Source organism: Psittacula echo, assembly GCF_963264785.1.
Source record: "Psittacula echo genome assembly, chromosome: 3".
Taxonomy (NCBI): Eukaryota; Metazoa; Chordata; class Aves; order Psittaciformes; family Psittacidae; genus Psittacula; species Psittacula echo.
Genome location: NC_137736.1, coordinates 40,523,406 through 40,539,533, shown reverse-complemented (window position 1 = coordinate 40,539,533; position 16,128 = coordinate 40,523,406). Strand labels below are relative to the sequence as shown.

General features: G+C 35.1%; 1 protein-coding gene across 1 annotated transcript in view; it reads right to left on the bottom strand.

Annotated features, from left to right (window-relative positions):
* Window positions 1-16,128, bottom strand: part of DMD (dystrophin) — a gene marked incomplete at both ends in the record, with an annotated part of 1,114,107 nt that overhangs the window by 849,544 nt on the left and 248,435 nt on the right. The gene's annotated exons all lie outside the window — the stretch shown is intronic.

Below are 16,128 nucleotides of genomic sequence, written 5' to 3'. Positions count from 1 at the left end.
AATTAACTGTAAAACTGAAAAAAAAAGAAGAAGCAGAAATTACTTTCTGTGAGTAAAACTAACAAAGCAAAAAACTAACCTAGAAATATCTTAGAATCTTCATGACTGGAAAGACTCAAGGGACTTACGTATATGGCAGTTTTACTATTATTTTAACCCACTGTCTTCATTTTAAACAAAGGTCAAACCACAGACAATTTTCTTGGCTTCACTGATATGCTGTTGGCTGCAACTGCTGATCTTTACATAAGATAAGGGGAGCTGAAGAAAATCCAAGGGATTTATCTTAAAAAAAAACCACCAAAAATGTGATACAGAAGGGAAGATAAGACTCCTGTTTTATCACGGATGAAATTAAACCTGAACTTAAAGAAGGATCGAGGAAAGAATTCACAAAATACATTTTAATGAAAAGAAACCCTACACTGCCATGGTCAACTTCACAAGCCTCAGTCATACAATTACTGGGTAACGCACAATTAACATCTCAGAAAAACATGGGAATTTAATATTCCCCCATGTTTTACAGGAGAGTGAAGCATACTTTGAGTATTCCATGTAACAACTCAACTGCATATTAATATGTACATGCATGCACATATTCAAGAATGCTGTCAGTACTAATTAGACTGAAATAATATCTGAAGTGTATTTTTCATTTTCCAAATTCATATATTAACTGGAACAATCTTATGCCAAAGAAAGTTACCTAAAAAGAGAAAAGCAGATGGAAAGAAAAAAAAAAGAGAAAATCAGGAAATAAACTGAACATATGAATTGATAGATTAGTGTAGTTGTAATATTTTTGGTGTAAATACATTCAGAAATCTTAAAATATCAAGATCCATCCTACTAATCTCACCTTCATTGTCATTCCTATTTTCTTCTTTCCCAAAAATCTATAATAAATACAGTTCTCTCTATGTAAATTTAAGACATAAATTTTAATCAAACAAGTAAATTATTTAATTACCTCATTCATCAGACAGATTTTGGTAGAAGTTAATATTGTGAGAAGTGAATATCCCATGAATAGCCAGTATTCCATGAAAAACTCTCTATTCAGGGCTACATGGAAGCCAGGAATCGTGACAGCAGTACAGAGACCACCACCAAATAACTGAAAAATGTCTTGACTAGAGAAGGCACAAAGCATCTGTTCACTAACATTGCCCCTCCAAAAATTACGAATCAAAGCTCCAAAAATTCTCATAAGCATAAAACTGTTAGTAGACATTATGTTATAAAATAAAGCAGCATAGCCAAATCCTATGATAAGGGAAAACAGGCTGAAGGGAAAGGACAGAGGAAGGGAAGGAGTTTGTAAAGAAGGCAAGAGGAAAGGAGTGTAAGAGGATTAAGAACAAGTCATAAATTGTCTCTCACGGGCACAAAGGGTAGAAATGTACTTCAATTTCTTGAGAATGTACTTCTATTTCATAAACCATGAGATTTATAAGCACTCAAATTTTCAAGCACTGGGTCCACAATGACAACTCCAGCAAAATACATAACAGAGTGATCATAACACAGCAAACTGAGGATCTGTAACATGCATATAATTTTATTCTGTTCATAAAAATTCCATGGTACTTTTCCATACTTTTTTTTTCAGAAAAAATTACAAAGGGTAAAACCTGGGCTGAAGAAGAGATTTCTGACTTTTCATTTTCCTTTGCAGATGTGTATGCATTTAGATTACACTTCTCATTTGAGGGCAGACTAGACTGTAAGAAGATTATTACAGTAAGACAAGTTAGATGTTATTTCTTATGCATTTTACAGTATTATTGGCTTATTATTACCAGTTCATCTGGGAAATCTAGCAACCAAATATCACAGATGGAGAGAGGGAATAAATTAAAAGAGAAAAGGCAGTGTAAAGACAAAGAATTCAAGGTTAGGCATGACACTAGACAGAAGATTCAAGGTTATACTAGCATAAATAGGAAAAATCAGCTTACAATTAAACTAGCAAACACAAAAATCCTTCAGACTCCTGGGGCAGATAAATAACTGAGACCTTAGGCTGGGAGAAGACCTGTGCCTCCAGAAGGGGCAAGAAAGTCAGACCACAGAGTGTGGAAGGGAGATGTAGTGCAGTCCAGCTGTGCCCAAAGCGTGACAGGCTCTGGAACAAAGAACCAGAGGTACCCTGCAGTTTGGCTAGGACCTGAGGCTGCTGAACCATTACTAAAAAAATGAAAAGACACGTACAATCCAGGAAGACAGAAGGACATAAGTCACAAATCTTTATGCAACTTTTTAAAGTAATTGTCTCAAGTTCAGTTTGCAAATCTGTAAATTTTGCTGAATAGACATCAGTAAAAGAGAATGAAAAACTTGGTTTACAGATGTTACCCTTAGTGAGACTTTAAAGAATCAGCCTGCTCTTGCAGTCAAAATATTTGATGCGTCACTCTGTGAAACAATAAAGAAAAGCGATTGAGCTAATCTTAACAGATCTTTTTAGTCAATTTTAATAAAAGAGGGATTACTAATACTTCCTCTTGCTCTGCTAAATATATTAAAGGTCGAATTTCTCTCCCCAACATCCTTGTTTACAGTTTGTTCAGTCCTGCAGGGATGTTCCATGAAAGCAACTGACATTTTCTTTCACTGATGCCGGATTACTATTACAACAGCAGAAGATACTGTCCCAGCCATGAGGGAAGAATGACACACCAGGCATAGCTTAATTAGACCATTACTGACTCACAGGGAGCACTGAGCAATAACTTGAGCCATACAAGCCATCCTTTCTTCCTTCACTCTTTTCTCCTCTTAGAACACGAGGCATCCATTCTGTTGCAGAAACTCTATACTGGCCAGCTGGAAGTCAAACAGTGCACAAGTGGTTTGCCTCTCTACCATCAGAGCTCCAATCTGTCTCCCAGCATTTGTGCTAGAGACTTTTCTTTTTTTGCAGTCTAACTTCAGCTTTCAAGGAATTAACACAGAGGAGTAACTGATGAATTCTAAAAATTACTACTACTGACCAACAGAGAGGAAAGTTTAACACCCTCTTTAAAGATGCCACACTCCTCTCATAGGTAATAAACCAAATATTGCCTGCCCTGCATTTCAACAAGTTAGCTATTATGATGCCTCCAGCAGGCCCAGAACACCCATCTCTACCCTTTAAAACTGATCTAGGGGCAGGTCTTGCCAACTGTCTGAAGGCAGTTCATGTTTGTGGGACAGGAAACATACTCCCAGAGCAGGAGCCAGTTTCATATCTGGACCCTGATATTCAGGTAATGACACCAGACCCTCCTGGCACTTCTACTCAGTTCTTGTAAAACAGCATTCTCCCCTCAGCACAAGGAGTCACTCTACTTTTCTAGTGCCATTACAGAGAAGGATACTCACACCCCCTTAAGTTTCTGAAAAATAACTTGTTATTTCCATTTTAAAATAAATAAAAAAATCTCACTCCAGGGGCCATACACATACAGAACAGAAATAGAGATGTATTAACAGACACAATTATGTTAGTATAACCATCACTGTTCTTTTTAGGAATTTCAGCAATTTGTTTCCAAATTAAATGCAAAACAAAGAATAAGCAAATAAATGTATCATAGTAACTCATACCTTGTCTTTGTTTTACCCTCATCTAGTGCTTACTCAATGCCAGAGAGGTACAGAAAGTTCTGATGTCAAAAAAGCAAAAGAGCTATCAAAGAGTGAAGAGCAGTCTCACCACAGTCTCCAATTATTTTATAGGCTCTACAGATAACCTTAATCTCCTTCGCATACTTTGTCATACTCTTCTGAAGCCAGTACACAAGGCTTTCTGGCACCCAATATGCAAAAATATGTTCTTTGTAAAGTCTTCCAATTTACCTTTCCTTTGTTGAAGTCTACTGTAAGATTAATTATGTGATTATTAAAATATTAAAGGTTTCATCATGCATAACAGAACTTCCTAAAGTTATGTTAAAATGCTCCCTGTCCTTGGAATCACTAAAATGTATAAAGTTGAACTATTTTCTTAGCTCTGAAAGCAAAGGGAATCCATTATTTATTAATTAGACATATGGCATTTTAAAAGTCAAACCCAAAATAGTTATTATCTATCCTATTTTCATATAAAATTTCCTTATGAGGTTTATTCAATACAACTTGAATTCACTTTAATTAGACGTTCTATCTTCTCCATTAATGTCATTTGAAAATGAGATTTTGAAATTAATCACATCACTAACCAGGCTATTTTTTTTCAAGATTCAGTGTATTACATTTTTCGTCAGAATGAAACTAGATTGCAAACAGATACTAATTGTAATAGAATTATAGTATTAAACCCCTAAATTCTGTTTGGAACAACAAAATAAAACGTACTGATACAGTATCCAAGTAGAGCAGGAAAAATATAATATCAACAGTAGTTTTTTAATAGCACTAAAATATATATTTCAAAAAGGTATATAATCTATAATATCTGTTGCTAAAATTAAAAGATATAACTTCAGTAACTTTAAAGTGATTTTAAAAAATGCTGACTATTCCCATAGAAGAAAATAACTTATAAACAACTGATACTGCTCACCCTGTGCAGATCACACATTCAAATCAAAGCATGCATAATTTTACAGGCAAAAATTGATGGGCCAGTTCTAAGCTGACAGAGGTGGTATAGCCATCTCTAAATACTTATACCTGCATATGGCAGGTTTTAATGTAATCAGATTATTTCATATCTTGTGCATATGTTTCATATGTAAGTATATATGTCCCCTTTAAATCTGAAACAAATCAGGTTATTACCTCTGTGGCAGGATCAAATGACTTCATAATACAACCATCCAACAGCTCAACTTGTGCATTAAAAAATACTTTTCTTAAGTTCCCCATTTTCCCATTAAAAGAAAACCTATACAATTAAAAAAATTTTTAACAATTTCAAAAAAAATATTAAGCTGATGTTCACTGAATGCAGCTATGCTAATTTGCTCAGTAATTATTATGCAAAGTTTCCATTTGGTAAGCAGTGGATGTACAATGTTGGCAACAGTACAAAGCAAAAACCACAAAATATATCTGGCAACTATCTTTTTTCACCAGTTTAATCTAGCCAGCTAATGTCACTGAAGCATTTCTTATTTTGCAGTATATTGGTTCTCAAAGTCATTAAAGACTGAATGACTGGCAATGGGATCAAAAGAAACCTTCTGGAAGTGGGTATGAACATGCACTCAGCAAGTTCCTGCAAGGTCTGAAGAATGAGTCACAAATTCAGAATTAAGGATAGGGAACTTCTTTTGAAAAATTAGCTAGTTTCATGCAATCTAGTAACTTACTGCAAAAAGGTTCTTTTTTGAAAGTATGCATATAATTATGCTTCCCATAATTTCTTCTCTTCAAAGAAACACGAGGCAGAAAAATACCATGAACTAAAAGATGATTTAATTTATAGTTTTATCTCAGATATAATTTTCAATAAAAGCTGTAATGTTAGTTATATTTACATGTTTCAGGATACTTGTATTTTATAAATTATAATGTATATGCGTTTTTGAGTTTATACTGGGCAGAGTTTTATAACAGCACTTTGAAACAATGGGAGCTGCAAAGATGCAAATGCAGGGTTTTTGACAGGAGGAGCCAGCCCACTCTCCAGTGAAGAAGCACAAACTAGCAGATGCCACATGCAACAATTCCAGCTAAAATTCTCATCTAAGGGAGCACTGGTTCCACAGCAGGCTGTTTCCACGAACATTTGTAATTCAAATAATTTATTTTTCCAGATGTGGCTATTAGAAGACAGGAAAAAAAGGGATTGTCTTCAGTCTTGATTTAAATCACAAACATTAGCACAAACTTTTGAATGGCAGGGACAGATTTAATGACATTTTTGTCTTTTGGGTTACTGATGTTCTGAATCTTAAAGAACAATTTAATATTTACACAATAAGGTATAGAATACTGCATGTGCTGTGTTTCCTCACATATAAAGATGTCCTTTGAGTGAGTTTGGATTCTCCCTTTATAGATGGACAGTCTTTAGCAGGACATTTTTCATCAGTTTAGAGCTTAAATCCTGGCTGCAAAGAAAATCTGAAGTGTATAAATGATAAGCCAAATTTTAAACATATTACTTTGGAAGTCTTTCATACATAGTACACAGTGTAATCTTTGAAAGCAAATAAAACAGACAAACCTCTACTACTGGTTTTACTTTTAACAGAGAAGTTTCTGAATAGGGGCAACTGTAATCAAATAAACAAAATCACAGTCATTTCCATTAGTAAGAAAACAAAAAAGGGCAAACTCCCTAATTACGCAGTGTTGCTATTATTTGTATTATGAATCCCATGTAAACAAGAGACTTTATCTAGGTCAGTTCTCTGACCAAGCAAACGTGATATGTAATTTGGATAAAAGCTTTAGAACAAAACTCAGTTTGACTCTACACAACGGCTCATAAATGGCAGCTGCATTACTGTGTTTGCAACATGGTGACACTGGTCACTGCAACTGATTTTTACTTCCCTTGGGAAGTCAGCTTCCCTGAAGCACTGAAGAGTGGGCTAGAAGATACCCAATGGCTGAATCAGAATAGGCTGCAGAGTCACACAGCACTTCCGCTAGTATTAATGCAACAGGGGACATTATGTCTGACTTGGCATGCTCTTTGCAGAATTACTGGGCCTTCTGGAAGGCTATGGAAATGTTAGCACACTATATGGATTGTGTATAGACATGATGCATGTAGCATTGCAAGAAAGCAGGTTACACAATGCATGGATCTATATAGTTCAAGAAGTTTTAACTTCAGCTGCTTCTATGCATGTTAATCAGATGCTCGTCTCCAATACATATCAGCACTTATTAGCAAGTGTTATTTACTGTAGAGTGTAGGCTTGCTTGGGCAACTGCCTGACATTACTCTTTGAATGTTGGAATTTAAATCAAAAAAATGTCAAAAATGTATGAGTAATACTAGTTTTGTTTAGTGATTAAATTAATCAGGACTATAATGAGCCTTTAGTCAGAGATACTTATAAAATAAACTACTGTTTATTTTTGATGTAGTTCATTATTGGTTCCCAAATTTGCTGTTATCTTCAAAGCTAGGAAACTCCTTGCAAAAGTTACAGGAAATTTAGCCATTTTACACCTACTAAATTACTTCATCCACAAAGATAGGCATTGTGATCTGGGGACAAACGTTACCTTCAGATTTTCATTTTTCCTAGAATGGAAATTAATTTTGTGCAGATTCTGAAATATTTACAGCAGTTTCAATAATTTTGTTGAGCACTGTGGTACTTCCACTTTAAAGCTCCTCTATATGGGGATAGACTTTTTAATAGGGCCTGTAGCAATAGGACAAGGGGTAATGGTTTTAAACCTAAAGAAGAGAGATTCAGACTAGATATAAGGAAGAAATCTTTTACAGTGAGAATGGTGAAAGACTGGAACAGGTTTCCAGTGAGGTTATAGATTCCCCTTCCCTGGAAACATTTAAGGTCAGACAGGACACTAAGCAATCTGATCTAGTTGAAAATGTCCCTGCTTATTGCAGGGGGTGGATTACGTGAACTTTAACGGTCCCTTCCAATCCAAACCATTCTGTGATTGTATAACTCTATAACACTGCAACAATCTGAACAGTCTCATTCTAGAGAGAGTTCTGCTGTGAGAAACCAAGATGAAAGCATCAGAGGCTACACAGTCTGAAAATAATTCGAAATCCCACAAATACGATTTTTTTTTTGTCCACCAAATTGACATTGGGGAAATAGCGACAAAGCTCACTGAGTCTCAAACGTCCTCATTTCACTGAATTTTCATGTGCTGTAGTTCAAAATTATTATTATAATAATATTTATTTATTTAAATTTTTTATTATTTATTTATTTTATTTTATCTATTTATTATTTATTTATATTATTTATAAATATTATATTTATTATAAATAAATATAATGAAAACCTGAACACAAATATTTCATACTCGATATTCTTCAGTTTGACTCAAAACAATGTAAGTTTATATAATAAAAAATCAGAAATAATGTATAGAATGCATAAAAAATATCCTGAATGCCATAATTAAAAAAGATAAAGAGTGTTTCAGCAGAAACATATTTCATGTTTTAAAATCATTTTTATCTGCTTTTAATTAGATCAAATGAATTTCAAATAAATTGAAAAGATATCCATAATCAATTATGCATTCTAAAATTTAAGAGGTGTTTTGACTAACAGCTTGCTATTCATTACAAGCTTCTCTCTATTCTACGTTCTTGGGTTCACTGACATTTTAGAAAAACTGTTTAACAAGAGCTCCAGCAAAAAGTAACTGATTTTGAATTGACTGCATTGACATTTAAAACATATGCATTTAAATGCATGGTAACCAAACTTTTTGCAATAATCTCAAGACCCCTTTAATGTCCACATGACTTCACATCCACACAGAAAGCATGCAAAGACTCATTTCACTGAAAGTGGAAAGCGGATAACTTAGCACTGTAAAAGAATAGAATTACTGTTCAGTAACATAGCATATAAATCTTGTACCATAGATTAAAATGGTACTGTTTAAACTAGGCTCTTGGAAACTAAGGGACACGACAGGAATGTGAAGGTCACATGCAACTCCTGCAAAAGTGCCCATAAAGTCCTGAGGAAAGTGAATAGGAAGAATAAAAGAACTACAGAGCTGGTCTTGAGGAACGTTAATTTAGTCTTGTGCAGGGATTCATGGAGATATTCAAGACTTGAGTAGACAAGGAGCTAAGCAACCTGATCTAATTTGACCCTGTACTGAGTTCAAGAAGTCCCTTCTAACCACAACTATTCCATGACTTAACATGCTCTTCCTCCTTTTTTGACAGAATTATTTTAAGTGAGTGCTGCATACTGCCTATAAAGTAAATCAGGTTCCTAACTCCCACTTGGTGGGAACATTTTTTTATAGCAAGACAGTTAAGGCATTATACAGCCATTCTTTTTTTTTAACAAAAATTTTATTAAAGTTCCAGTTTCACCTGAATAACTGTTAAAAGCCTGGATCTTGGGGCTGCAATAGTTCAGATTTATGATGACAGAACTAAGGCAAAGATCTTCCTACACGATAAATGGCTAAATGACAGTCTACAAATAACCTTCATAACTTTATGTAGATAAATAATTGACATGGTCATACTCATGTAATGAAAACAAGAAGAAAACAATTATTCTAGGGCTGTTCTCAAATAGCTAATTAAATAATTCATCAACAGCAAAAGAAATCTAAAAAAAAATCTTACTTTTGTTTTTTGGTTTATTATAGTTTTCAAACAACAGTAGTTAGCAAATAGGCAACCAACTGAAAACAAACATTCACTGCTAGATCTCCTATAACATACCATACCACCTCATTTTAACATTCTACAATTATTTTGCCTAATGGAGACAAAGTTTCTAAATGTGATTTAAGAAAACAGGCCTCAAAAAAAATTACTAAAAAATAAAAGTGTAAGCTTAGCTTACAAATATGAAACTGTGTAACAAAAAATGACACTTTGGAATCTGAGTAATACAAATCTGTAATGGTAAACTCTCAGCAATTATAAATATGCACTTTTACATAGTCATTTGGAAAGCTTTTACCATGCAGTAAACTACTATGCCTACCTCCTCCTTAATAGCAGGATCTTAAATACTGAGGTATTAAGTAGCTGAAAATTATAAACAGAGAAAACCCTGAGTTGCCTATGCAATCTCTCCCATCCTGAAATTGCCTCAAATATGGTATATCAATATCTGTTCTAGGCAGTAATCATTCAGAGAGAAGGAGGTTATGAAAGGGGTTTGTTTCATTCACTGTATGAGTTCTAACAAATAAGTATTACCTATTATGATGCTTTGAAGAATACAATTATAAATTCCAACTGTTTGTGCCAATGCCTCTTGAAGAAAAACTTCCTCACAGCTACTAATTGGAAATATCAAAGTGCTTCTGAAGAAAGCAAAATCACCACTTTTACACAAAAGCACTCTCATCCTCAGGAAATCACCTACATACCAAAGTGCACATCAGTGGAAAAGAAATACATAGCCCGCCAGTATTTTAATTTCTGTATGAATGAGCCCACCAACATGCAACAACCAAACAAAAAAAAAAAAAAAAAGAAAGAAAAGAAGGAACCAAAGACAGTTTGAAGTGTTTGGAAAATTCTACAGTTGAAGAAGATTTCCTGGGGGCAGTGTTGTACCTTTCTGACAGATCAATCAATCCACTAACTCTGTAAGGAGAGTTTACATACAGGTACGGTGCTACAACTTTATACTGTAGGTGTTCAATGGACTTTTATGAGTATTAACATTTGCTAGTCTGCGTCTGGCAACTAAAGACTTCAGTCAAACACTACAATCATATTTTATTAGAATTGTATTATATTATGTGCACAAGAAGTAATGATAGTTGTCCTGAAGAGCACAAAATTTCAAATAACATACAAGTTTCCCACTGCCTTGCTTTCTTTGGTGAAAGCATATATTCCTGAAGGCCTAGCATGCTCCTGTGAGCACTGAGAACTCTGTTTGCAACTAAGAGGCATACTGTGATGATGACGATGTTTGCAAGCCAGATACATCAAGGACTCCATTTCAATAACTGCAGGAAATCAGGATGTTTTCTCTTGGATAGCAACTCATTCCAGTTTTAAGTCCAAAGCTTGTATAAAATATCTTTCTATGAGACACTTTTAAAGTCAATCTGTAGCGATGCCTTTACAGTATTTCACTGAGATCTAAAGATGACAATACAGTCTCCTCAATGTTCCTCTCATTTTTTACACAAACTCAAATAACACCTAAAAGTTTCAACCCTGCAAAACATGTTACACTTGTTTAATTACTCAATTTCCTATAGAGGAAAAGCTGTACCTACCTTTAGAATCAGACACCTTGATGAAAGCTATTTTCCTGCTTGGTATGTAAAATAATGTTTTTATACTAGTTGCAGAGTAAGGGCTTTTCATAAACTTCCATTTCGTCCCTACATTGCTTCTCTCTAAAGTCCTCTCTGATATATTCCACATCCCACAGCTACTCCATCATGCCCTAAAATGTAATAGAAGTTGGGTTCACTCACTGCACAGACATATTAGGTGTGACTCACTTCTCTCCCTTTTTGTTTCAGCATTTTGTTTTATGAATCTTTTTTCATGTTTCTTTGACTTGAAAGTGAGTCCATACTACTTTATGGGATACAAATGATTAATAAAAACTACAGCCTGAAATGTTATTTTTGGGTTGGTGTTTTTTTGTGGTTTTTGTTTGTTTGTTTTTCCCTAAAATGTTTGGTAACTTCCTAGTAATGCTACTAAGAGAGGACAGTATTGTCTCATCCATCAATTTACTCTAAGTAGTGGCAAGCAACAATGGATTAAATAAAAATTCAAAATGCCCAAGAATTCCACAGGTGTTTCTTTACCTTAAATTCACATTTTTATGGTTAGACATTAAAATGCAGATAATACCTGTTTATGTCTTATCCCACAGCATTAAGACTCACCAGGGTGTATTTTGGCAGAACGTAAGTCTACATCTCACATGCACTGAAGGCCTTCTTGGGTTATCAACATCTGCAGTGTGCATTAAAAGACTACTAAAACACATCTCAGACAGCCCTAATAGCACTAAAATATATCTAATTACAGGGAAAGTAGGTTAAACACACACAAAACTACATTCCTATAACTAGAGCCAATTCTCATATCACTTGAAAGTAGCACACTTTACACATCAGCTTCATTTTATAAATGGAAAGTGAAACTAACCGTTCTCCCTGTGCAGTGTTCTTCTGAAGATAACACCTGATTCACCCTCACAATTTTTACTTTAAGATCATGATGGAACATAACTTTAATCCGTAAATTATATACCAAAGTTTTTATATGGCTGGGTGTATTTGTATCATTTCTATGTACCTGATCCGAAAGCCTAAAAGCTGTGAGTGTGGTTCCCCAGCAGAGGACTATCAGGATAAAATGGGAATGCAGCTGAACTGTAGAGTCCGCACCTGCTGGGGTTTTAAAAGTTTCAAAACTCCCACAATGTCCTCTTCCACCAGATACCTGCCATAACCTGGTTCCTGGAGCCAGACTGGAGCTGCCTAAGCACTTCGGCAGTCAAACTCATAACCTGGCAGCCCTGTTTTAGACAGCAGAATACAGAAGAAAAAAATAAAAAAAAGACCAGTGGATCTGCAGATGAAAGAAAAACATTTTGGAGTTACCATAAAAAGTGGGAAGGGTGAGAGAAGTATGTTAATAAACAAAATAGTAGCATGCTGAACCATTTTAAAATCCTTGGAAATTGCGCATTGCAAGGGCTTTTAAAATGAGAAGAGTGATTCTAGATCATTTCCTTCCAATATTTGTTTAAATTTTTGAGAAAAAAAGATTTTTTTTAATGTTCTGAATAATGTTTCTTCCTCTGTTCTCAACCATGACAGCAGTTTATGAAGCAAATATCCATTATATGAATACACTGCTTCCCAGTAATTCAAAATGTTTCAAAATTTCTTCTCTGCAAAACCTGGAGGTAACCAGACCTTTAAATTCAGGCCTTAAAATACTCGGCAAACTAAGATGATTAATATCTTGACTAGGTGAGGGGAACGCATTTTTCCTGTTAACTGGCTGAATCAAATACTGTTCATGACTCAAACACTACTCAGGATGGTAACAAAGTTTCTTAGAAAAATATCTTAAGAATATCCCTCAGCCCTCTCCTATACACTGCAGTAACTTCAGTTTGTAAAGTGCAAAACATTTAGCTGAAGTATGGTGAAAACTTCTATTTTGAAGTCTTTTAGTTCCTAGGTCTCAATCTGGCCTTGTGTGTTAGATTTCTTTTTATTTGGACATAGGAAAAGCTATTTGAAGGGTTTAAGCTTACTTTTAATACAAATCCATGTACCTCTTAAGTATTCAGATTGGACTATGTCAGAACTTAATGTTTTAAAGGCCCTTAATGAAGCAAATACTGTAGAAACTGCTTTTGCCAAACTATGTAGTGTGGATACAAGAACTCAGCTTCATTAATTCTAATATTACAGTTCTTTCATATTTTAATGTGCAAATCTCAATGGAAATATTTCCAAAATAATAGAATCAAAAGGATTTATGTTAATAAGACGTGTCATTGGTATTGGTAGAGGTCATATATAACCAGCAAGCAAGCACACCACTGACACTATTTTCAGGGATTGCAGTTATGGTGTAACTGGTACAATTCAAAAAACAGTGCTAGAAATACATTGAAACCTCAGGCAAAATCTTTACTGAAGGCACTATGATACTGAGTATGGGTCCAGGATAAAAAGACTCAGATAAAGACTTCTGGGAAGCCCATGGAAGATGGGTCAACAAAAGGGCAGATCTTGCAATGCTTCATGACACAGATCCTAGGCAATTTCTTTTGACCATGTTAGAGAAGTCCATGTTAAGAAAATGGTTATGCTTCAGCCAAGAATATTTTATAAAGAATGGTAAGAAAGACTCATGAAAATACAAATGAGACTGGAATCCCCACTAGCTTCCTACAGCACTGGAAGTAAGGCACAGGAGTCATGAGCTCTAGCTGGCATCTCAAAGCTGCAGTAGATGTTCCTAGGCTGCTCCGAGTAAGGACGACTGTTGCATAATACTTGCCAAGAAACATTTCTTTTTCTTTTATTTCTGGTACATATATCATTTGAGCACATACTCAGATACTGTGCATTACTGAGGATGAAGAACACTAAATCATCCACCTAACAATTAGTAAAGTTTAGGGGTTTTACCACAGAAAAGCTAGTTTCAAATACTCACCTTAATGTTGCAATGGTAACATTAAAATTCCTTACCCTTAACACATGCACTCCAATTATCAATTGGACAAGGTATTTGCTGTTGTGAAATTACATCTTATTCTCTAAGATGACAAATCCTTAAAAAAAAATATATATATATATCCCTATGCAATGGACAATTCATCAGTAGTTATTTGACTAGAGGAATGAACCCTCTGATGCAAATAACCAGACAAAAAATTACTTTTCTGCTAATGACTTTCCATGCTTTAGAGCTCTGAAAACCCCATGTTGTAAGAATTACACATTAGTCTTAACCAGCTATTTGGCCAACACATGGAAACAAATCTTTGTACTATCTTTTCTGAAGGCTTATAGCACAGTTAGTTTTTAATGGATATCCCTCTCCATATAGAATTAATAATCTCCACTCCCTTATTACTTCACACCAGCTCCAGTCACGCAGATGAAATGCCAATTACTGCCTCTTAAAGTGTTAAATAAAATAGCATTAAAATACTGCAAACTCAACTGGTGTTTCCACAATTTAGCAAATGCATCTAAACCAATATTTTCAAAAATTGAAAAATTGCTCCTGCAGTAATATTACACCTGCCAAGTGTCCACCCACGGCAATTGAAATGTCTGGATTATAATTAAAGCTCCCACGGAAAAAAAAAATAACAAAAAAAAAAAAAAAAAGACAGAACACCATCTAGCAGAAAAGCTGTCATTATGCCAGTTTCCTCAGATGCTAAGTTACCAAAAGTACTTCAGGGATGACTCCTGCTTTGGTAATAAATAAGACAAAACAGACAACTCTGTATGTCTCTATATAGAATATTTCTATAACACATATTAGTATTGTAGTGCTGTTTTCTGTTATTGCATTACACTTACATAGATTTATTTGATATTATAAATTCACTTTACTTTCATTACTATATCTATAATATGAATTTTCCTGTAGGCACTCAAACAGTTGTGCTGGTGATAACAGAAAATTCTGCCAAAACAGAATACATACTCATCCCTAAGAAACTAGTCAAAAGCTCCCAGCCTCTTGATCAGTAAGAAGCTAGTCAAGAGCCCCAACATGCCCACAGCATGAATGCTTTACTAGTATAAGAACAAATTGTTCTATGGTGCAGAATCCGTGCATAGCACAAAACGTGGATACAAAGAAGCAGAAGACCTAACTTCATAGCTATGTCTACAGAAGCACCAGAAACAGAAGTAGTTATTTCAACACACTGCACTTTTTTCAAATATTGTTAGGATCACTCAGGAAGACCAAATTTCTACAGCACCACAAACCAGGCCTTTGCCAGAAACCTAGCTATATCTGAAGAATATTAAAACCCCAGGTGTGACCTCAGCAATTTTTTTGGCCATTATATAGAATTAGAAACAATAAGCATTTGAAAATAATACAGTCAAGCTTTATGTGAACATTTGTCCAGGGTTGAACTGTAACAATTATTTTTCTCCTTCTTAGTAGCTGGTGCAGTGCTGTGTTTTCGACTTTAGTTCGAGAACAACACTGATAATACACCGACGTTTTTAGCTGTTGCTAAGTAATGTTTATCCCAATCAAGGACTTTTCAGTCTCATGCTTTGCCAGGGAAGAGGGGAAGCCAGGAGGAAGAAGAAACAGGACACCTGACCCAAACTATCCCAAGGGGTATTCCATATTACAGCACGTCATGCCCAGTATATGAACCAGGGGGAGTTACCCGGAAGGGCTAGATCACTGCTCAGGTTGAGCTGGGTACTGGTCAGCAGGTGGTGAGTGATTGTATTGTGTATCACTTGTGTTTATTGTTTTCTTTCCCTTTTCCCCTTTTAGTTTTATATTCTTTTCCCTTGTTATTTCCCTTATCATTATTATTATTATTGGTGGTAGCAGTAGTGATTTGTGTTATACCTTAGTTACTGGGCTGTTCTTATCTCAACCTGTGGGAGTTACATTCTTTCGATTCTCCTCCCCATCCCTCTGGGAGCGGGGGAGAAAGAAGGGGGAGAGTGAGGAAGCGGCTGCATGGTTCAGAGTTACCAGCTGGGCTTAAACCATGACAACATGAGACAACACAAACAGAATGGATCCCAGTATTTGCATTTCAAGATGAAAATAAAACACACTTCTATATGATATAATATTTAGCTTCTTTTTTTCTCCCATTCTTAGACATTTAAGACAGACATTCCACATCAAAATTCAGTGAAGGTGAAAGAACCTTGACTTCCAAGGAGTTAATTATTTCAGGCTAGCAGCTAGTGTGCCTATCAGTTTTTTTCTGAGTGCAGTACCACAGATCACACCATGTT